Genomic DNA, 24,943 nt, shown 5'->3' with positions numbered 1-24,943 from the left:
TTGGTCCACAATCAAAAATTTAGGAATTATCTGGGGATCAATATGTGAAGCCTATATATATACATGAGTATAAATATATAGTTTTCTTTTACATGCTTTAGTAAAAGTTTGTTGTGCTTGCTCAGTGAAGTACACTGTTATCTATGAATATTCACCAACTTCTGGATCTTGCCATCTTCTACTACTGGTAATTCTGTGCTTAAAAACTTCCGTAGAACCCACCCTGAATTCCTAGCCTGTTGACAGAAAATGTTGTCACAGGCTTTAAAAATGTTCCTTTATTTTTCTGTTGGGGTGGTGGGAAAGCACATCTAAGTTTTGGCAGTAAAAGATAAGTGGATCTCAGTTTAATCCCTTATTGGACAGACTGTCATCTTAATGCTGTGGTTATCCATACTAGGAACTAACCCATGGGTTAGGCTTTGATCATGAGATTATGTCCTCTGTATTGTCTAACTCCTCTCTCTCCAATGAACCATCCTGGAAAGGTTTGTCCTTTTTGTCTTTGTTTCAAATGAACAGCAAACTTTTCTGTTTGCATTGACAACAAAGTACAAAGATGTGTGGCAAAATGACTTACTGTGGTTTTTAAGGAAAAGCCTTAATTATTTTTTTTTATTTTGAGCAGATTATCTCCTGTTCATATGTTCTAGGTTTAGTTTAGATAAAAGTATCAATATTTTTTTTCAGAAGAGAGGTAATTTTTATGGGCTATCAAAAGACTTGTTTTATTGTTAGAAGTTTAATTTTATTAGTTAAGGAAACAGCTACAAAGAAATGGAATATTCTGTACTATGAAATTATGATCTGTTAAGAGTGTTTTAACTGTTTCATGTGTTTTGGTATTTCTGTTTTGGTAAGGTCCATGGTAATGTTTTACAGTTATTGCACAAAATATCATTACTATGGAGTTATGCAGCAGTAGCATAACTAAGTTTAAAAGGTTTTAAAATAATTAATCATTAAATATTTAGTATGGTTTCCCACTTTAAAAAGCAACATTAGATTGAGACTTCAATTTGGTGGTCTTTGTATGTTCTCTGCTTATACCTTTAGGCTTTCACTTAAGGCTGCAATTGTTTTTTGTTAGAGTTGCATTGAAGATGCGTTAATAGAACCTGTCCTTTATACTTAAAGAAATATTACCTGTATGTAATTTTCTTACTTGGTTTCTAGAAAGGCTTATTCTGAGGTCCTGAGTTAAGAGACCAAATACGAAACTGTAGATGGTGGAACTGGTAATGGTGTGAGTTGTGTCCCTCGGCTATCTCTATACTGCTTTGATTTTGCTGTCCCTTTTAGGAAGGAGGTGAGGGCAATGTTCTCACATTGGTGTAAAATGAAAAATACTGTATGTTTATGCCTTAACTGTTAGAATTTGTGGCTGTTTTGGTGTGCGGTTTTTTTTGTTTGGTTCGTTGTTTTACAAATGTGGGTGCACAAGCCTATACCCCTTTCTCACGTTGAAGCTATCTGCTATAAGTTCTTTTATATAAAACAGCTAGGAAAATTCTACGTAAGTGAGAAAAATCCCTGTGGGCAGCTTTTTATTATTCCCTAGCTAAATTCCTTTTAGACCAGTTCTCTAGAATGCAGACGTGGTCATTACACATTTTTCTGGAAAATGATGGCCAAGAAACACAGGTTTGGAGGTTTTTGAGGTGTTTTGTTTTGTTGTTTTTTTGACTGCTTTTCTTCCAGGGATTTTCGCTTCATCATTGAAAAGCTTGTATCTTATTATTCTAACAGAATAAATTCTAGAAGCTAATTAGAATTAGAAATGCCAGTCAGCAGTAGCTGTTTCTATCCACATAGTCTTGTCAGTTACTTGTATTGCTTCCCACCTGCATTAGGTTTAAATTTATGTTGCAGAAATGAAAGACTTTCTATATGATAATGTATTCTCTTTTCTTCTATCTGGGTATTTTTAGTACTTGAGAAATGGCTGTATGGATGACTTTTAAAAAAATTACAATGTAAGATAGAAATCATTAGTGATCATTTTGATTTTGCTTAACCAATATCTTTTTCTCAAAGTCCATCATGCTTTTAGTTTCCTTTCCATCTGTACGTGGTGTTCAGAACCTTCTTTATCCGATTTCAAGTGATGTACCAGCAGCATGAACAAAGGGTGGTGAAACTCCCACTTTTCTAGAAAACAAAGACTGATAAAGTTTCTTCTTCAACTGATTAATTCTTGTTTCATTAAGTGATTTGAAAAATGACATAAATTTTTTTATAATTATGAATTGTTTATTTATCTGAAAGTAGTTTAATAGTGTCTTACTTTTCCCAAGTAAATGACATTTTGAAGAGTGAAGTCTTACTAAGAAAAATATATTTATTTCACAACTGTAAGATAAAAATGATCTAATAGAAAAAATGTTGCTGTATCAACATTCATGAATTTTAATGTACATTTAATACAGAAGAAGATAGGTAAGGGGCCTATGAAAAACAGGGAAAACTTTACAGTATGTTAGAAATTGAATTTTTACATAAAATATGTTGGTCTGTTATAGTTCTGTTGTAGAAATAGTAGAATTTTTCATAATAATGTTAAAAGCAGAAATATTCAGTAAATAGTTCTGTCTTTAGAGGGAAAATATTATAACCTGAAATACTTCAGTACTTTACTCAACAGCTTCTAACTAGAAATCACAAATTAAATTATTGTAGAATCAGAAGAAAGGTATTTTCTTTTAATGTGTTTTAAAAGAATTGGTTAAATTCCTACTTAACAAACAAAAAAAGTCCTGAAAAATTATAAAAGAATCATGTGACAGACTAATAGACAGGAAAACACCTAAGCCTACCAAGACGACTACTAAGGAGACATTTTTGTCAATGCTGAGTAGATCAATATAGAGATTAAAAATCTAACAACTGAAAGCACTTCAATCTAATGGATTATAAAAACATTAAAATCAGAAAGTTGAAGTATGTTCAAACTGTGGTAATTTTCCTCAATCACCTTCAGCCAAGATCAAGTTAGCAGAAACTTTCCTCCTTTTTGTTGCTTTCTTCAAGCTCCACAATATCACGCACCAGAGCTGCGCTTGAATGCCTTAGGGAGGCTCACAAGCACCCTGACCAAACAGGGAAGGAATGTCATGCATTTCTTACCTTCTTGGTTTTACTGTTTCATTCTTGTCTGCTTCATTTAGTTCAGATCGTGGGAATCTTCTGTATGCAGGAGTGATCCTGACAGCATGGAGAAATGAAACACTTGCACCTAAATTACCCACTGAAATTTTAAACACCTCTGCATGAAATCTATGTTTAATTCCTTTATCCCTCTCCTGTCTGCAACGTGTCCTGTTCACATGTTGGTGTGTGCTGTTGAGCTGGGACCTGCATTGTGGTAGACTCCGTTATCCTGTACCTTCCTTCTGAGCAGTTGGCAGTTTATTTGAGGCTCCAGTGGTGAGAGAGGAGCTCTATTAAATTCTGGGTATCAACTTCACCATACAGCTCAGGATTTGGACTGTTGTTCCATAAACTATTGGGGAGGAACAGAGAGAACAGCTCTGGACCACCTAGTCCTGAGTTTGTTTTGCTTGCTGGACAAACAGGTAGATAGGTAGGATAAAACAAGCCCCACCTGGCATCATGCTCTTGGCTCTCTTTCACAAGAAAAGTACATGAGCTTTTTCTTTTCTTTAACTAGATGTAGAACAACAGCTGGTTTCAGTAATTTTTTTCAGGCAGCAGTTGTTTTACTGAAATGGAAGAGAAAATTACCTTCTTTCTGGGAACATATGTGGTCGTGTCGTCATCGTCCCCCGTCCGCCCCGCCCCCCGTTACTCCTAATCTCTGAAATGGTTTGCAAGATAATGCTTAAGCAGGTTGCCAGTGTCCCTAGCACACGGTCATGATCTCACCAATCACAGCTTGAGGCATATTGAAAGGACCATGTGCTAATAAAGAAGAGGAAAAATTAGGTTTCCAAAGGAATTTACTACCATTCCCTCAGCTATAATCAAAGCACCACAAAGAAATAGGGATTTTTTTTTTTATTCACCAGAATCATAGACTCTGCACTAAATCCACTCTGAACATCTGTCAGAGATTTCTTCCAAGTTCTCAAAGGTGGCCTCAAAAGGAGCTTAAACCTAAATTACTTGAGTGTTAAATCCTCTGCTCTTAGCTGAAAGCTTGAATTAATTACTCTATTAGCATTTGTTCATATCTTTGGTTCATTATAGCTGTCACCAGAAAGCATGCGGGTGGAATCACAGCAGCTCTTCCTACTTCTGTGGGCACAGCCTCTTCTCACACATCCCATGTTTTCATGGGAAAAGTGGAGGACAGACCCCGCCCTGGTCTTTTCCTTATTATGAAGTTCAGGTGCAGCTTTCTTTCTTTAAGGCTCATTGCAAATTATTCATAGCATTGTCCACTAAAATCTGCCTATGACCTAGCTTTCTTACCTCCAGAGAGCTACTACAATAATGTCTGTTTTTTTTCATGCATCCTTATAGGAAACAAAGGGAATTGGGTGCTTTGCTTACAAGGGATTTGTCTCTGATTTCTCCTCTGTTTATTGCCCAGTTCAGGACCTTGACTATATGACATGGGGAAGAAAAGCTATTATTTTTTGGCTGTGGAATGAATATTAAAGCATGAACGTAGGGGTGCATGTGGGTATTCCTTCTTCCGTAACAAGTATCTTGAGACACTTTTTGAAGGTCTCCCATTCTCAGAGTCCTGAAACAGAAGCTGCCTACTTCACCAGGCATGTGGTATGTCAAATAGTAATCTTCCTGCTAGCATTGCTGTATGTTTTGAAAGGTTATTGCAGACTTTAAATGCATTTTCTTCTGCTTCCTCCTTTTCTTATTCTTACTCCTATCTTGGCTATGTCTTTAATTTGGTTATCCATATGTATATGTGCTGTTATATCCCACATGCATTACTTGTATATAGCAATTGCCTTCCTTTCTTATTTATTCTTTTGATCTGTCCTTCACCTGTGCCTTCTATCTCTCATACCAGTTATCTTGCGTTTTTTGTACTAATGGTGTTTATGAAAAGGGAGGAATAAATTTTATGCATGTTCTGTTGATAGCATGAAACAAGCCTATTAAAACCAAACTAAAATGGAAGACAGTAATGGACCTTCCAATGTCCTGTCATCTGAGGGGAGAAACTAACCTTTTTAAAAAAGAAAAAGGTAATTTTGGTTGTGATCAGCATGGTAAGTCATCCTGGTGGTATGTGAAAATCACTGCTGCCTGCTAGTGGAATTTGTGTGCTCTTGCGCTATATTCATGCTTTCAGACATTTCAGAACAGATTAGTTGTATGAAATTGCAGTTTAGATTGTTAGCTTGCACTTCAGGCAGTAGAACCTCTGATTTTTGTTTCTTTGTTACACACACATCCCCCCCTGCCGATGGGCTTATGTTGTTACCTGGTATGTTCTACAAGTACCTTAATACTGACCAAATAATATGAGTACCACTGCTGGGAATACTTTAAGTCTGTTTTCCCTGCATTCCCCTCTCATATAGCCTTTTCATCTTCTGAAATATGGGTGTCGGGTGGATGATACTCATTTTAATGTTGTGATGTGGCAGAAAACCAGGGCTGACTGTTTTAAACATTTTTTGAAAAGGTAAGTGTCTAACTTTTTCTACCGGAGGAGTGTCTGCTTTAAGTAAATACAAATTTGTATGCAGTATTTAGGTTTGCTCCCCTGTGGGCTGCATTGTGCAGTAGGGTCAGAAGAATTTCTCCCTCATAGTCAAATGTAGGCATTTGTATTTTAGAATAAGGAGCATCATCTGGATTAAAGCTGCCATTGTTTGACAGCTTTAATGTTGACTGCATAACTTCCCTGTGCAGATTGGTTCAATGGGTTAAAGACCGACCATAGAAGGGTTTCCCTCCAGATCCCAGATATCCTTACTGTAAATTGAGGTCTGTCTTTTTTTTTTTTTCCTTCCCCCCCCTTTTTGTTTTGATGTCTAGTAGTAGGATAGATAACGCCACAAAAGACAGCAACACAAACATGTAATCTAGTTGTCATCTTGGCGGATAGGGGGAGAAGGACCTTAGATGTCTATTTTCTGTGGATCTGGTGCTGTCAGGGATCTATGATGTCATGTCAAAACCAGTGCCAGCTCTAACAAGGCAGTTCACAGCAGCAGGGCTGAAAAATCTCTTATTGACTTCCTTTTCCTCAAAAAAATAAAAACAAACAAACAAACAAAAAAAAACCCCCAACAAACCCAACAAAAACCCAACCCAAAAAAAACCCCCAAAACACCAAACAAAAAAACCAACAACTTTGAAGAGGAAGCAATGGTTAATGTATGTTTTATATAGGGAAGCTACCAGATGATATATTGCAAGTTAAATGATGCTGATATTCCAAACTCTTGCTATTGTACTGTTGCACAGATGTAGAAAACAGCCTGTCAGAACAGCAACCTAGAAAAGCTTGTAGCTTTCAAAGTGCTGCTCCTCGGAGGACAAGACGCAGTGCACGAAGGCAGTTTGTGTGTGTGTGGGCACAGAAAACCTTGCTGGGGTAGTGAAGCGGATTAGCCCGTCGGTGGTCTTGTGCAAAGCAGGAACGCGCTGGCGGCTGGCACGCCAGGCTGCCCTGCGTTGGACAGCTGTCACGCTGGCACCACTCGGTTCCTCTGATTGGGTACTCGCAGCGACTGATTAAAAATGCTGATGCCGTTTCTACGCTCCTTTCCACTTGGAGGAGAAATCTCTTTTCCCCACCCCCAAGCCCACCTCTAGAATGTAAGTAATGGTGAGAAGATGAAGATGAAAACAGTGCAGTCTGAGTGACTGGAAATACAGCAGTCTCTTTTAGCTGCAGTGTTATGTAGGAGTCGTCTTCAGACTTCTTACCTTTGGTTTTTTAGCACAAACTGCTTGCAGGTTTTGGAAGGCTGTGAAAGGACTTACTATTTGTGTTAGTGTTCTCTATGTATCATCATATTACCTTGCTTTTCCCTGGACAGCTGTGTTCAGAGCTTCATGTGGAAATCTTTCTATTGAAGAGAGATAAAAAGGATCCTTAATCTGATTCTCTTTGGATCTTTCTATTTTTATGGTAAGTGCCAGCATGTATTGGCTGAGCATAGCTTCTTTGCTGCAGTGCTCGTGCTCTTCCCCCCCCCCCTCCCCCTTCCCCCATCTGTTTTTTCTCCCCCTATATTCTTAGATAAGCCTCGTGACCTTCACTCAATATCTAGTCATCATTTTTAGCATCTTCATAGCAGATGTTGGCTAGCTAAAATACAAGTTTTCTCTTTATTTTGCTCTTTCCCCTTTCTGACCCGGAGCTCTGAAGTGATTGCAATCTGAGTACTGCCTCTTTGTCCTTGAAACGGGAGGCTTGAGCATTGCTTGCGATTGCCTGTGGCAGCAACGGGATAAGGTTCTGGGGAACTGGAATTACGGATTTGGTAAAGGTGACTCATGTCTGTACCACTGTGCTGAAAGGGCACAGAAAGCCCCAGCTTGACTAGCCATCCAGAAAACTCTGAAGCTCCTCAGTGTTCAAGTGTGGGGCATACATGTAGTTTGAGCTGATACTTACTGTCATTGGCATAGGAAGGATGGGCTCTTTCAGCATTTTCAATATAAGCCTATGTCATCAGGTGTTTCAAAATTGGACCTTTTGCATCTTACAAGTGCAGACTGACTGGGACAAGAAGTTACAGAATAGGCAGCCTAATAACACTCATCCCTCGCTGGTCTATACTGTTGCAAATCTTAGCCTTTTGAAGTGCTTTTACAACTCTGCAATAGAGAAGTAGTGCATTTAAATGTTTGAAAATGTGTGCTTGCTTCATTCATGCTCTAAGCTAATTTAACAGCTCTGATTTTGTAAATAGGGAAGGTCATTATTTAGTCCACAGTAAACTCTGCCCTTAGACATCCCTTTTTTTTTCCCCCTCTAGTTTGTTGCATGAAATTTAAAGCAAATGCAAATATGATTATAGATAGATATATTCCTTTGCTTTTGGTATGAGAGAACTACAAAAGTATTTCTTTTAACTTAAATGTGTTTCATGTTGTGAATCCATTATGTAGATTGACTATGCATAGCCCTTACACACTGCTGGCACAATAAAGACCACTAAATCTTCAAAGGTCCACTGAAGGCATAGATAGAATATTGGCTCAAACTCGTCACAGACTGCTCTGCCTTCAAAGCAAGGCAAAAAGGTGATGTGTTCTTATACTGTTGTTTTACTGAGGTAGCATAAGAATAAAGCTTCTGTTTTGTCTCTGCATTGCCTTTTCTGGGTTTAAGCAAGAGATATGCTGTCTGGAAACTGTTTTCTTTGTTTAATGTGTCTTATGTTGTGGCTTAATAAAATAAGTTTGTTCCTGATTTATCCTGTAATTCAGAGGGTTTTACTTCACTTGAGCTGTTTAGTTCAACTGAGTTTGTATACGTCCTTCCCCCTCCCAAATGAGCAAAAACTAAACCACCGCTGTTATTTAAAATACCCTCCACTTCTTTTCTGTACTTGGGTGTAATGCCTGGTTGTATTGATAGCGTGCATATGTGTTGTGGGAGGAAGGCCGGGTTAGGCAATTGCAAGGGGTACTGGGCGGAGGAGGAGGAGGAGGTGGCTTACACAGATCTGCAGGTAGAGGACTTCATGGTGCAGTGAGGTACCTACTGCATTGCCTTCGCAGAAAAAAGTGGTAGCGGCCAGCACGTAGCCCAGATGTCAGTGGTCCAAGTCATCTTTCCCATCAGACCATACATTTTGGTACCATGTTGCACCTGCCAGTACAGCTGATGCCGAGATCCGTTTCCCTTGTCACTGCTGTGGGTGAGGACACGTTGCAAAGCTGCCTCCCTCCTGCTCTCCGGTAGGGTGCAGATCTATCCTGGCACCTGTGCAGCTCAAAGAACTGTTTAAAAACATTTACCTCTAGAGCAGTCCTCCCACTGTCTATTACCGAAAGGCTTTGGCACTATGTATAGTCTAGGTGCTACTTTTTTTAAATCGGTAACAAAGGTGCCAGAGTTTGTTCTCCTCCAGTTTCAGGAAGCGTTGAGACAACTACAGCAGCAAAGAAACTTTTTGCTGTGAAAGTAGACTGGCAGGGGTCTTGGTAACACAGATGGGGAGGTGGTCCTCAGCGCCTGCAGATTGTGACGTTGCCTTGGGGAGACCAGGCTTAGGTTTTTCTTGATTAAATGTAACCATTAATTGTGTGTGTGCATCTGCATGTGGAGCTGTTTACTGTACCATTTTGTTCCATATATAATGCCCATAAACTTAAAAACCAAGAGGATTTGCAAAATGCATGCACAATCTAAATAAATCTGAAGATGATACAGTTAAGTATGGTACAGCATGTTTTTATTTTGAAAACTATTATAAAGTCAGATATTCCTGTGCCTTAAAATAATCTACATTCTTACCTTGCATTTACTTGAAAGGACTGTTTTTATTCAAAAAATGACTCATTTCTCAGCCAGGTTAAAAATTAGCTTTTGCAAGATAGTCTAAGTGCATAATCATATCCATCTTATTCAATAAAAGTTTAAAAGCCAGAGTGCATAATGTAATGTGCTTTCTAAATATCCTTGAGGCAAAAGGAAGGGAGGAAAAAACAATAATCCTGAAGTGTTTTCTCCATTTTAACCCATGCAAGCTTGCAGTGGGATGTTTACATTTGAAAACTGACCTCTACGTACTGCAGCTGAGAAGTCTATGTACCCAAAATCCTTGTCAGCACATCCTGTTGCAGGCTGAGGGCTTAAAAAAAAAAAAAAATGCAGTCCTCTATAAAAGCCTTGAGAAGTAGAGAGAGGAGTGAAATTCCCCAGATAACATGAAATTAAAGTAGATAGATGTGCTTCTCATTTTCTGAGAATCCTATGAATGCTCTGATAGGGGAATGCATGCATAGTACTTCCTTGTTCCACAGCATGGTGTCATGTTAATTCCTTTGCAGGGTGGCTGAAGACTGCATAGAAAACAACTGCAGGGGAAAAAAAAAAAAAAAAAAAAAAAAGCAAGCAGCTCTGTTCCTTAGCCAGCCAAAATCACCCAATGATGTGATGAAGTCACTGCATTGTTGTTTTTTTCCCCTGTGTATGTTCAGTATGTATTCTTCACTCTACTTGTCCATAGAAGCAAATTCTTTAAAGCTTTACACTCCACAAATATTCAACCATATACATTTATGTTGTGAATATTATTGGGAATATTTTTACTAATTTTTCCATACTGCTTCAGTAGTTTTATGCTTTCTATCTGCTCATATTCTTTCTGACAAAACCTGTGAAGGCAGGTATTGATTATCACTGGTTGAAGAATCCAGGTGGTAGATTAGTGGTACCCCCAACTTCTCTCTCTGTCCCAGACTGGAAAGTGATACTGGGATATGTATGATGCAGAGCTGAAGCCATCAGTACCAGGCAGTGTTCTGCTAAGTGATTTTTTTTTTTTTTTTTTTTTAAGCTACTTTTGAAAACTGTTTATGAATGTTTTCAAAGGTAAGGTACTACATCATATTTTTACAAAGCATATGTAATTGTAATTTACAGTATACATATTCTACGTGTAGATTGTATGTTATAATAATAGTGGTTTTACCTGGCTGTTTCTTCATACATACTGACCCAATCATGAGCATGCATGGATAATCAAAAGTTGACTGCAGTTTCTAGGTTTCTTTGTCATTCATTGAGATAACTTTTACAGTTTTCCTGGACATTTCTCTTGTTTAGTCTGCAGATTTTGTCCAGGATGATTTCAAGAACTTTATAGCTATATAATACTGCAAGTATTAAAAATCTGTCTCTATATGTCTGGAGACCTTAACAGGTGAGTTGTCTTCAGTCCAGTTGCTACTTTTGCAGGTAATGGATGTCTTGAAGTCCTGTGCATGAATGCTGTGCTACATAACCTGTCAGAAGTTTTGTGTTTTGAGGAAGTATTGGGCAGAGTGTTCATGTGATACATGCTTTCTCTGTATCTATAGGGAAGGATTAGCTTTCAGGCATTGTTAAATGTGTCTCGTGTCTTCTGTGCAAAAGCTGAACTCTCAGTAAGTGCTTGCACTCTACACCTATCATCTGTGTGTGTGTGTAGATGTGTGTGTCATATTTTCGGCATTTGTACAACTGCATAGCACTTGTGTATACCTATCTCATCATTCATGGAAACTGTGGCCTTTCCGTTTGTGTTGTGCAGATTTGCTCAGGTGTAATTCTGCACAGGCAATACTGGACAGTAAGGTGAGAGGTCATGTGTATGTTAAAAGAACTTTCTCTTGCATAGCCTACACCACAATTACGTTGTTCCAGATTCAATGTGGTAATAATGGAGCAGCATTAGACCTGCTTGTTTTGGGAAATATCAAAGGGCTGAAGCATTCTCAAGGGACCACTCTGTCTCATAGGCTTCTTTAACACCAGAACATGAAATTTAACGAAAAATTTTGAAGGTCAAGTGTTTACTTTCAAGTAGTTGTGGAAACATTTGTAGCCTTTTTTGGTGGAAGTTGTGGAGAGGGCAAAACTCTATCCTAAACTGACTCAACCAACTTTAAGTGGTCCTGTTCTGGTAATCTGAGATTACTAGAATCAAGAAACTGACATTGTTCTGTTTGCAGTATAAAGCAAAATAATAATGTGGTTACAAGTTATGGGCTAGTTCCTCAGCATCCCAATGAAAGGGATCTTGGTACTGGAGCAGGTAATGCAAATGTTCAGTCTCAATGAACAACACCTCTGAACAAGATGAATATCACTGAAGCTGCAATTAAGTCTGCAAATAGGGGAGCTAATGGTGCACGGCTTTCTGCACATGGATAGGTCATACTCTAGGAGAGAACAAGTCTGAGAGAATATATTCAGGAAAGCCTCCTGTTTCTAAACGTTTAAAATGCTGTAAGGCCTGTCTCTCAAAATAGCTTCCCTTTGCCACCTCAGGAGAGGCTACAGCAAGCAAGCCTCCAAATCCAGCCCTGAGAGAAGGCTAGCCCTCACCAAATAGTGAAGTTTGAACATGAGTTCAAAGATTTCCAGACTTGGTGTTTACAATCTGACTGTCCAAGGGCAGGCTCGCTGTCCAAGAATTGTGCATAACTTGGTCCCTCAAAAGTCCATACTACCTGTGGAACAGTATTTTTTAAAAGATAAACCTAGTTAATTGTTCTGAATGCACTCCTTGGAATCACTTCAGTATTGGTGTTAGCTCTTTGTAGTGGTTGTTCCATGTCAGATCTGAGCTGTCAGGTCATCTACATGAAATTAGAGCCACCAGCACATCTGGGCACCAGCCTGGCACCATAAAAATAACCATTTTCAAACAGTTGATATTCAGATGACACCAGCCAGGATTAGAGCCATGTCATGCTGGCTGTGTGTGCCCTAAGATCCCAGGACTATGAAGTTGATGGGTGATCATAGGAGGTGGGCTCCTCATGCTCTCCTCAGAGACAGAATAGCAGAAGTTAGTCCTTGTAGAGCATGGTTTGAAACATGTCTAACATACGTGTCCCAAATCTCCTTTAGGAGCCTACTGCTGCTTGATATGAAGCTAGAAAGAGTAGGCTGCTGTATAATTTATCTGTAGGGTTTACATCACAACTGCTGGGAGATGATTGAAATAAATGCCTGTTTCATGACAGCTTTTTTAACTTCATCCATTTGCTCTTATTTATAGCCCCCTGCAATATTGACGTTAATTCATAATTTTATATGGTGCTTATAGCCTTCAAATACAGAAAAATAACTGTGCCTCCATTCATTTTTGGAGGAGGAAGTTAATTAACAATATCACTTGCAAAGGACAAGACTGACTCTGCTCTGAGCTCGTTTGCTGTAGGGAAAAGCTAGCCTGGTGATTAGCTGTTTTGGATCACCAGGAGATATAGTCCCATTTCAGATGATTTTCTTTGACAAAACTGTTTTTCATTAAAGTTAAGCATAATACTTCATACATGCTGTATTAGACTCCTGGAGACTTTTTTCTAAATGACCTTGGTACTTTTTGGAGAGCCACTTCCTAGAAAATTCCAGCTGAAACACATGTTTTTGTGAAGTCTGTTGGTACGTATCCTGGCAGACATGCAACCTCTCTGCATGTTTTTCATCTATGCCCCAGGCTCATTTCAGATCATCTTGTTTGTGCTCAGTGTCACTGTCTCTCATTGTTTTCCCTTGACACCTAAATTTTTGCCTTTTCACATATTGATTTTCCTTCATGTTTTTCTTAGTTTTGGCTTTCCTTTGTTGGTGGCTCTTTGTTCTTCATAGAGATATCATCCATGTTAGGTTGGTCGGGGATATTCCCACCCCCCACCCCCGATTGTGCTCTTACTCTAGGGTTTTTTGGTCAGGTGTTTTTTTGGGGTTTTTTTGCCATAGTAGTTGCCATCCTATACTGTGTTCAGTCTTGGCAGAGCCCTGCTCTGATTCAATGCCTTGGGGACAGAAAATAATGGTTTTTTTGTAAATGAAGAGCTCAGGCTGCAGTCGTAAGATATTGTGAAGCTTGTGTAGAAAAATGGAGATTAGGAGGCAAGAATAAGCAAGTTTAGCAGAACAAAAGGGCTGGAACCTAAGAGCCAAATAAAATGTCAGCCTCATTAACATGAATATTCTTTTCCTGAATCTGCTAGGAAAATAGTATATTCTGTAGTTGTGGAATCTGAGGTCAAACAACCACAACAAAGAAGAATTAGACAGGCAATAGGGGTCAGAGTTGTTTCAAGTTCTGCAGTTTTGTGCAGGTAACACTGCTTTGGTTTATGCTTAATGTTTTTGAAGTTATTGCTATAAAAATTATTTATTTTAGATGAGAAGGCTAAAATTAAGTTGAAGGCTGCTCTGCCCTCAGGCGAAGGAAAAGAATACCTCTTCTAATTTCTTATTGCCCTCTGTTCCCATAGAAACTCCTGCAGTATTTGATTTTTTTAACTGATGTAATTTAGATAAAGAATTCTTCCAGCAAGAGATGGGGGAAATTCCTGATCCCAGTTTATATTACATTTAGGGTAGTCAAGTTTTTATCCATAGACTTTTCTTTTTTGTATGATGTTGAGTGTTGATAATAATTGTCCTGATGTTAACCACCAGGTCAGGTTAAGTCTAAGAAGTTACAAAGAACTTCGGTCACACTGAAACTGCTGTTAAGCCGTAGACAGAATTTATTTGCCTTGATAAAGTAGAATTTGTGTGACATGGATTTCAGAAATGCCTTCGCAAAAGATTGGATAACCTTCTGTTTCAGCAGGCTTCGTAAAGTTTAGTGTACATTTCTAGTAATACCAGATTCTGAACCCTGCTGCTTAAATGTATTATGGTAAAATTCTGGCTGTACAAACAACTTTTGTGAAGTTTACATCAGTACTCAATGTCCCACGGTGAAGTTGTTACTGCAACTTCTTGCACGATTGTACCAGAAACAGTTCTGCAAATAATCCAAACATTCTTGTGTAAGCAAAATATGACTTCATTTTCCCTTTTACCAAAAAAGTAATGACTTGATCATTTTTTATTAGTGCAGAGACTTAGATGTTAGCATACCACAACCTAATTTATTTGTAATGAACTTCTAGGCCTAAATTATCCACTTGCTTTCCTTAAAGCTTAATTAGATCATTGTTCAGGTAACTCCTCTGCAGTTCTAATTCTGACTCTTCTTTCTCAGCTTTGGTCTCTGATCTTATTCCTTCTAATTCTTCATTCTGTGCTTCTGCTGTTTGCTGGGCCGCCTGTCCTTCAACTCTCTTCCAGGCGCTGCTCCATTCCTCCTCTAGCACATCTCTTTTTTTGTTCCTTGCTCCTCAAGGCTAGTTCTGTGTTCAGTGTCCAACTTATATACCAGTATTTATTTTTTTCCCTGGAGTTCTGAGCTGTGAAAAAACTAACTCAGACCGTTGAATTATGGTACTTCAGCAGTGCTTGTTGCACAGGTTAGCATTCTTTGCAACAGCAGTAGCATTTGTCTATCAATCTTTTGTGTAGCAATGCAGTGAGGCTGTTAAAGGTGACATTACAATGCAGACATATTGGAGCAGAAGTGTGGTGTCAGATTTCAACATGATAATCTCATTTCCTGAATTTAAGGTTAAACGTTTCACTTAAAATTTAATACATGTTACAGTGAGGCTGGATGATAGCCCTGTGCTTGTCCTGATGCTCCTCATGTGAGGTTGTTGCTGAATGGTATTACCTCTGCTCATGAGTTATGTTGAGAAGGGAAATAGTGAGGAAAAGGGAGAATAGGTTTAGGATTTGTGCTTCATTTCAGTCCCAAGAGGGAGAAAAGTGAGAAGCAGTGAGATGGATGTAGCACAGATTCACTGATCCTTTTTTTTTTTTTTTACATTTTGCTTCAAGATCAGGTTGTGATGAAAGAAACTTTGTACATCTATGCTATGTGCTTTTAGATATCATGTGATAGCATGACAATTACTGCATGGAGACTTGTTAATTATCAAATATTTCAGTGTCTCACTCAAGATCATACAGAAATGTATGTCTTAGTTTAACCCAGGGTTCTTGAAACCTGTGCCAGTACCCTGCTCATGCCAGGCTAACCTGTTTTTCCACATGGACAGTACAGGGGGAAAAAGGAATTTTCATACTAATACATAATAATAAATAAACTAAATTCAAATACTCAAAAGTAGAGAAGAAAACTTATCTTCTAGGTTTTAAGCCAGGTAAAAGTCTTCAGAGAAATTTTAACAAAAAAAAAAAAATATTGCTACAGATTATGGAGTAATACTTAGGATGTTTGCTAAATAACTTTGATATCATTGCTGCTTGTCATTGCCTGTCTGAAAATTCCCAGTTGTTTGCTTTCCAGGGCATACCATGACATCTGGTTAAATTTTGATGTACTCTGGTTGCAGTACACTCCGGCTAAGTGACTTGCAATTGATGTGGTGTTTTTCCTTTGCTGTCATCAAACATATGTCCTCTTTGCCTTATGGACTCCAGGGGAAAACCATGTTCTAGAGCCACACTGTTAGCACTTAGATCTTTTGAACTGCATTTTTAGAAACATCTGTAAGCCCACAAACAGGTTTTAAACTTGGGGTATGGCTTTGTGAGTACTTCATTGCATTATTGGGTACTAGCACTGCATAATCTAGAGATGTTTTATTATACTAAAAAGCATGGGAGAGTACAGCTTTGAAGCATTTAAGAATAAATGCCAGAATCTTGGTTGGCTGCATTTATGCATTATCCTAGAGACATTAGTCATATGTTCACATGCAGTGTTTTCCACTGCATTATCTTTGTTTCTTTTTATTTTCCTTTTGAAGTATTTTATTCTGTCTCATAGTTAGTGTATATGATTCAAACCATGCTCCAAATAAAAAACAAACAATTATTTCTTGATATATGTATTTTCATGGCAATCAACACAACTTCTGCTCATGTCCACATGATAACTAATTATTGTCCATGGAAACTATGAGTTCAGATGATATTATTTACATTGCTCATGATGTTGGTTCTTACTACTTCATGGACAGGAGCTGAGGTTCAGCATGAAAGACAGAAATGCTCATTAGCTTAGGGTGCTGCATGTGAAATGCCAAAGGCATGTTTTTTTCCATGTCTTCAGCACATTATAGCATTTCCTATAACCAGAATAAGGCTTGAATTGACCGCAGCTATGAAAGCCTTATCTTTGATTGATCAGGTGTTGTGAGCTGGGTGCTTGGACATTGACATACACCCACTGAAATCACTTCCTTAGCAGCACTGAAGGCAGAGGTGGGTATGCAATTGAGTACATCAAATTAAAATTCAAATTCTTTAATCCTGAGACAAACATGTCTGTTCATGCAGTTTCAAACTGTGTTTCTGTGCAGCTTGCCCTCTGTGCTGAGGTTGGGGAGAGGCCATGCAGAGCTGATGTTTGTCGTGGAAGTGTCCATCATAAGTGCACACTGAGGATAAAAATTCTGTGTGGGCTAGAATTAAAACTCATATTGTATTGCATAAGCACAAAAGTGCTGAGCCTATTTTGCAGATACAGTGTTAATCCTGGCACTTCTTAGGTCTAATGGCTTGATGTCGTGAACTTGACAGTCTTCTGATACAGTTGTGTTATATGTCAACAGATAAATATTTTAAAAGGCAATATAAAATCCTGACATTTCATCCTCTGATATTGAGAAAAATGTTGGCTATATATGTAGGACAGATATTTAAGAGCTTCTTCCTGGGCTTGAGCATAGTGTGGAGTCAGCCTGGTAGCCACAGTTGTCACTCTGTGACTGGTAGACCAGTCAGAAGGGGGAAGTGCATCGTCTGCTACAGAGTTCCCTAATAATCTGTTGAGGGTAGTTTGATGGAAGTAAGTGTCCTCTATTGCCACAGACCTTTCTACCTTGTCATTAGAGTAATTCTTCCTTCTTTGTGATGTGGTGTGGCTTCTAGCTATGGGATTGTAGCAGAGAGGGTTTTGGCTCTTCTATGGTTGCAGGGACCCCCTTGAGCTATAAGAGAGGCAAATGAAGGGAAAAAAAATTAGGCAGCCTATAACTTTAGGTAATCTTTTTTTTTTTTTACAATAATATCTATCTTTTTAGATACATATATGTAGATATTGATAGCATACCTCTTCAAAATTGACTAGTGCTTTTCTGTAGCTAAAATGTTCTAAAATAACCTGAAATATTTAATGTTCTGCCTCTGAATTTCAACCAGTCGCTTTTAAATTTGTCAAAGCAGATGTCCCAAATCAGAAATGTCATTTTAAATTTTGAGGCCCCTCTGTTTGTATATGCATGGCTAGTGATTTTATAGCATATTCACTAATGTGGTTAATACTTTAAAACTGCTTTTTAGAAAGAAAAGTCAATGCTGATTAGCTATTATGTGAGCACAAATTCTATCTTTAGAGTTTCAGTATTACAAGTAAATCCAATTAAATTGTGAAAATGTTTTCATTCCACCTCATTAACATAGTTTTTAGTAAAGAACATAATATAAATAGTATAACTGCAATCAATCAAGTAAAAAAAAAACCCCAGAAAAATCTTCTTTCATCCTGTTTTAAGTGCCATGAATAAAGCAACTAATACTTTCCTCATGTGCCCTTGAAAATAACGCAGGCACTGCCTTGTTTCAGAAGCTTTGCCATAGGGTCTGGCCAATAAGGCAAGGTTATGGGAATGCAAATTTTGAATCTGCAATGCCTGCTAAATGCTGCTGGAGTGCCTCTGGCAGGAAGATGTCACAGCGTGGTGTCCTACAATGCCTGTGGCTTTGTGGGGATTTGTCACCTGTGCTCTGCTGGCCCAGGGCAAGAACAAGAACTGCATTCAATGCATAAACGCTGGAAAGGGCCTGACCTTGTCTCTGCCTGTTGGGTTTCAGTATACACCTTACTCTGACTTCACCTGAAGGAAAACCATGAGTTACATCTTCTATGCTTTAAAATAATTTCTTTCAATAACTTTAGATGCTTTCTAGATTGGGATTTATCAGTGGTTATATCATAGGCTTAACAGACTCTGAAGCCAAAGACAGAGAATTGCAGACTGCAGGAAACCATACGAAGGATGTTCCTCTAATTATCATTTATCCGTTAAAAGTATAACTTGAACATATCACTTAAATGTTTTTTACATGTAATCACAGTAATGATTGTGTGCTAAAAATACTGACATTCAGAAGGTGGAGGCAGCCATTTGCATAAATAGACGTGTGGAGAGCAAGATGGGAGGTTTAGTTACTCTACATGGCAGTTTTAAGGCAGTAAAGTACCTAATTTCATGCTAAGGAAATTAGAAACTTACTGATTTCCACTGAAGGATATAAAAAATGTTCATTTTCCCACAAAGACTTACCCTTTCAGCATAAGCAGATATTTATTAGTTGATCTAGGAAAAGTCAGGCTTGCAACCTTCAATAACTGTACAAAGGGTCACTTCTGCATTTAATTTCATGCTTTGGGAAAGTTTGGAGAAGTTTTTCCTTACTCTTCACGTGAAAAATCTGGCATGCCACTAATAATATACACGGTTAACTGTCAGATGTTGAGCACTTGGGTGCAAGGTTAATTCTTCTGGGTTTAATATTGTTATTTTGCTGCAGTCTGAGCTTGCTCCAGTACGAAAAAATAATTCAGAGGCAGGTGCTTTTGATAAATGGAGTCATGCAAGAGACATTGCAGATCTTCTCATCTTATATAAGAATATCAGTAGCAATTGATGTAATTGAAAAATCTTTGAATGAGTGAAATAGAATCCAGTGCTGCAGTGTGTCAGGAAATCAATCATAAGTAAAAATACATGCTTTCCATTTTCATTTTGGTCTTGCACCAGACTATTGCCTGGCTCAAGCAGAAGCTGCTGTTCAACTGTAGTCAACAGCATCCCAATTGTTGGAATTTGCAGCCTGCAATGATACCTGTCAGGTTGATTTTAGAATAAACTTACAAAAAAGTTTAAAATTCAAAGCCTGACTTGGTGTAATATTATTTTTTTTATTGCAGTTACATCTTCCTTAATGGGTTGGTATCAGTTCTTATAAAGTGCATCTTATTATTTCTAAAGTTATAGTAAATGGTCCATACAATTAACAGTAGCAGGGAATGAGTGAAAGCAAATAAGGTTTGTTCCAATTCCGGCTTATCATATTAAGTGCATCCCAGTTTCACTCTTTTGCTTGATTTGTCTCCTTTACACAAAGACAGTAATCATTTGAGACATGAGATTTTGATTTTTTAAAAGCATGTGATGCCTAACATCTGGGATTATGGGATCCTAAATGCAGTTGGAAACCAAATAATTTTGTGTGCCCTGTGCAGATTTCTAAGCTCATACAATATTTTAGGCTGGTTTGGGTAACTTCAAAGCTTTGGAAGAGAAATATCCACTGCTTATTGAGAGTCCCAAATAATACAGAGGTGAGTACAGCATCCTGTGCAGTGGGGCAGAGATAGAGCCACTCTGTGTCTGGTTTGGACAACGGACAGTTGCCTTAATTAGAAATTCTTTGTGGAGCTGAGATGTGAAATATCTCCTTGTTTCCATGCAAATTTTTGACTCTGTTTCCTGGTGTTTGAAGAGGAATGAAGCTGCTAACACAGTAGAAGTGAATGGCAGTAATAAATGAAAACGTAAAGTAGCAGGGTCAGGAGTTTTCTCAGCACAGTTTGCAGTTTGTGAGGAGTGCAGATGCGTTGAGTGAGGAGCTGGATCTTACTGAGGGCATTCAAGAAATCAGGTAGGTGGGAAGCAGGCAGAGGTTCTTTTAATTCCTCTTGCCCACGCTGGAAGGAGGACCATTAATTAGCACTTATGGTGATGATTTGGTTTCACTCCACTGGTCATCCAGCCTCTTGGACTTTCTGGGACTCCTGGGTTAAGAAGCAGCCCAGCCTACTGTACAGCCCCGGAGACAGGACACTTTCTGAGGCATACCAAAATAGTTTGTTTGGAGCAGTTAATCACTGTAGGGTAAGTGCATAAAGTCAGGAAGTTCAAAATTCAGAACTATGCTGTTCTGTGTTTAATTAGGTTTTTATATTCCTCAGACTTAAAAAAAAAAAAAAAAAAAAAAAAAAGTGGAGGGAGTTGTTCCACCCCCCTTTAGAAAGAAATGTGTTTTGTTTTAAAGGGGAAATAAAAGTAGAGAAGAATGAACTAGGATAGGATAGGAGGTATGTTTTAGATATAGCATTTGCAAAGAAAAATTGCAAAGTGTGAATGAGCATAGGATATAGCTTACTGAAACTTGCATTGTCCATTGCTGTGAAGCTCTAATTTTTCCTTGAGGTACATTTTTCTCTTTCAGAAACATACTCAAGCCAGCACAGAGAAATAATTAGGCTATTACAGTCAAATAAATGTTCTATATCTTCTTTAAGTTATAATCACAGAAACCCCATGGATTTTATAGGCTCTGAATTTTATATTGAGTTTGAAGGCTAAATAACTAGAAATTAACAATGCCTTGCTTAAAGTTAGTAGAATGATCAACTAAGAAAAGAAAAAAATAAATGCAGTTTTACTTTAATAATTTTATTATTTCAAGATCATTGGATAGAAAGAGCCCTGAATTAATAAACGGTTTAATTTGACAATCAATTTTTACTGCAAGACATTAGTTTGCAGGCAGAAAAAGCTCCTTGATTCTAGCTAGCTGATTACCTGGAAGGAATTCCCTTAGTTATGTGACAGTTTCCAGGAGATTAACATAGAGCAATGCCTAATTCAGGTTGAAGCGGGGAGTGTTTCCTCCCATGTTTTAATCTGTGAGCAGCCATGGACTGCCTGGTTTGTAACAGTGGAGTCTCTGAGGAGCCTTTATGAGGATGACAGTTTAGGAAACTGCAAACAAATGAAAGAGCTGATTCTACCAAAAGATGAAACTGAGGAGAAAGGTGTCCATCCCTAAAGCTATTGATGCCAACCATGCTTAGATGAGGCAGTCCTGACACTTGTTAATAACCCATAAGTGAAGCTACCTTAGCATGACCAAAAGTGCTATTCAAACTGAGCAGGTTCAATGCTGATTCAGTTGTGCGTAAACCAGCATTCAACTTGCACAGAATCAATTTGAACAGAATTTAAGTAGTATCACAAGGAGGCTAAGCTCCCCCCCCCCCCCCCCCCCAAAGTAATTTTTCAACATTATCCAAAACAAGGTTTGGATTGTCTCACTTTATTTAGTGTTTTCATTTTTATACTGTCAGCTGTGGAAATGAATATGTAGGGACAAATCTGACACTAAAAAATTGTGATTAACAGATTCAATAAAAACCATTTTATTTCTATAAACAGCTCAAAGGATCTGGAGAGGAGTTACACATTTTTATGTCTCTGCTTATGTAGTGAATAAACTAAAAAAGGGAGAAAAGTGGAATACAGTTATGCAGTTTTTAGAAATACCACAGGTCCCACACCATGACTTCAACAGAATCATAACAAGATAGCATAGGAAATATAAAATATGAGTGCAAGTTTCAAGCAAAGGGTCTTACAAATTGTCAAAGTAAATGTTCTTGAAAATCTAGATTAGGTGAGGTTTACTTCTCTAGCATTTCACAGAGCAACTCTGATAAAATTTTCGTGTTTTCAAACTTCTCTCTTTGACTATAAGAAACAGTTCAGGATGATCATACTTCAATAAAATTACCAAGAACATGATGCTGGCTTGCAACTTCTCAAAGAAAAAAAAAGAAAAATATTGACATTTAAGCAAGACATATAGGTAGTGCTAGTTTTTTAACTGCTTAATGAAACTACATGTGAGATGTGTTTACATCCATAGAATTTTAGAGGAAAATCCAACACCCTCTAGGATGTGCTATATGCAACAATCAAGGAGGCCCATCAGTGGGACCCAGTGATGGGTACAGTAAGTGGTCTCTTGTTCAGGATTTCATCCCTAAGCATAGCAATAAATTAGCATGATTTGAATAAATTTCAATAGAGTTTATAGTGTGTGTTTGGTTCTGAGTAACTGCAGTGCAAATCAACCAGAACCCTTATCCTGCTCTTGAAACCCAAACCAAGAGGAGCTGCAGGGACACTGCACAGGCAGTCTGCAGATTAGGGGCGAAAAGCAGTGGCTTGGCGGAGGACTGTCCACTTTGGGTAGCCTACTGTGTTATGTTGAGATAATTCATTTAGGTTCTGTTAGCTGGAGAAAATGAACATAGAGACAGTGTGTATTGCTGTGGGTCTGTAGACTTCAATGACCAACTCAGACAAGACTTCTTCATTAATACTACAGTTATATCAAACAGCATGAAACTCTGTCAGAACAGGATGGTGAAAAAACTATCCTAGTATTTCTCTAGATGCAGGAAGATCTTGAATTTTTAAGTATGGGCTTCCTTGGGCTACTTTAATAGAAAGTAAATATTTTCAGCCAAGTGCATTGTTAGTAGATTTCTTTAGATTGATTTCCCATTACAGTGAGGTCAGTGCTTTGAACTGTAGCAAATGACTATGTTTTTTTCTTATTTACTTAACTGCTCTTTTATTTTAAATATTTATTCTAGAGAGAAACATAAAATGAGGTAGTAGACTGATGTCAGCATAGTACGTCTGAAACGTGGGGACCTCCTTTCTGATTTTGCCCATATATTGCAGTTTCAGTTTTGGTCAAATCACCTGGGCCTTGCCTACTACTTTTCTGATTAGGCTTAGTTACAGCTGTTGCTGTAACTGCACCAGATCTGTATAGGAGTGAGCAGCACACAGGGGCAAGATACAGTCTTTCTTGTGCATCTTGTGAGGATGCGTCAATAACGTTACACTGATGACTGAAGCATAGGCAGCCCATCATATCGTCTTTCTTGTGTGTAAAATGAAGTTTGTCTTGTGGGAGAGGTTTGAAAGATGGAGTAGCCAAAGTTTGGAAACAGATGATAAATGTATACATTCAAAGTTGTAAACTTCTATTGAAATGTATTTTTTTTCTAAACTGAGGGGAAAATAGCACAAGTTTGCTCTATTATGTGACTACAGGCATGGTATTTAACTGATCAGAATTTAGCATCTGTAGTGGAGTATGCGAATGAGGGTTGGAAACAGGTCATTGGTGGTGAAGCAATATGCAGTGTGCACATTCAGCAGTGTCCACTGTGCCGAGTACAATCCTAGAGTTCAAACTGGAGTTTATCACCTCACTTTAAGTGCATTTTTACTTATGTTTGCAAGCGACTTAAAGAAATGCTTTGCCTTGCTGTCAAGCCAGTGACATCCAAGAACTTACTGAGTTTCTGATAAAAAGAAATTGAAGGTCATTTCTTGGGTCAGCGGGTTTATCTCTAATGCAAAGCAGTAAGCTAAATTGACTGTGTGTTTTGCAACAACAGCAAAAGTTTCAGAAGAGCTGGAGTGTAGTGTCTCATCCATTGCTACAGTAATACACATTTAGGAGAACCATGAGGAAAGGCCATAAGATTTCCATGATGTCTTAGAACTAATGAACCTCCAGGAGAATGAGGTTTTGCTTTGACTTTCAACTTGTCTGAGCTGTTCTGACAAATTCAGTCAGGTGCTGTTTATAGCCATATTGTTGCTAAGGTCTCAATCACTACACTGTTCTTACTGAGGAAGGTATTGAAGGCTCTGTCTTTATCATACTGTTGTATTCTGAAAAATATGTCCAGGGGCATGATCAAACAAAGCTTCTTTTACCGCTGAAGTCTGTTGCTGAAGTGTGAACAGATTCTTGTCTTCATAAGGATAAATATTTAAAGTATTGATGTAGGTTTTCTCAAGTCCTATTCTTTGCTTGGAAGAAGGGTCAAAAACAGTAGGAGTAACGGTTCCCAGTTGTTGCACTGCCCCATCCAGACACCTGACTTAACTGGTGCCTCTGCTTCATCAGCACCAGCAAACTTCAGGCAAGGATTTCTGCCTTCTGCTGTAACCCATTGTCTCTGCCCAGCTTGCATAGGGCATAGTGCTGGCTACATTCCTGCCTGCTGAGCATTGCCCTTGATTGCAGCTGATGTCCATTTGGCAGCTAGGACTAAGTTATGTACTCTTTGTACATGATGCAGAGGGGAAAAGAACTGATACTGCAGATTTATGCTTAGCTTGGTCAGAACCATTGCGAAGCCTGGCATTTCTGTTGATTGACAGCACTGATGACAGAGGTTTATTCCGCAGGGGCGTGCTGCTACCCTAGGGGCTGATCCAAAACATTTCTTATTCATTCTTTTAATTTATTATTTCTTTATTTCGTTAAAAAATCAACATAATGGCTTTTAGCAGCACATGGAACATGGTGCAGTTAGCAGGTCTCTGACTTCTCTTTACATGTTTAAAAGGGTGAGGAAAACAAAGGGGCATGTTTGCAGCCTCTAGGTGAGTACAGATGGTTGGAGACATTATGGTAGTGCCTATGAAAGCATCTACAGTGTAAAGATCAATTTTCTAAGCTGGTTCATGCATATGAGTAGACTTAGTAGAATAGATAGCATTTATGGGCAAC

The 24,943-nt window shown here is 38.3% G+C and overlaps 1 protein-coding gene across 4 annotated transcripts in view; it reads left to right on the top strand.

Moving 5' to 3' along the window:
- The first annotated feature begins 6,268 nt into the window (after nucleotides 1-6,268).
- The window catches only part of ANO4 (anoctamin 4), a 198,186-nt gene continuing 179,511 nt past the window's right edge, over nucleotides 6,269-24,943 (top strand). For 2 of the 4 annotated variants that reach the window (XM_056341686.1, XM_056341687.1), the window contains exon 1: nucleotides 6,269-7,078. The gene's annotated coding sequence lies outside the window, so the exon portion shown is untranslated. The remainder of the gene's footprint in view (nucleotides 7,079-24,943) is intronic. The other 2 variants (XM_056341683.1, XM_056341685.1) reach the window with 1 other exon arrangement.

This window comes from Falco biarmicus, chromosome 5 (assembly GCF_023638135.1).
Source record: "Falco biarmicus isolate bFalBia1 chromosome 5, bFalBia1.pri, whole genome shotgun sequence".
In the NCBI taxonomy this organism is placed as follows: Eukaryota; Metazoa; Chordata; class Aves; order Falconiformes; family Falconidae; genus Falco; species Falco biarmicus.
This window is presented reverse-complemented; position numbering and strand designations above follow the sequence as displayed.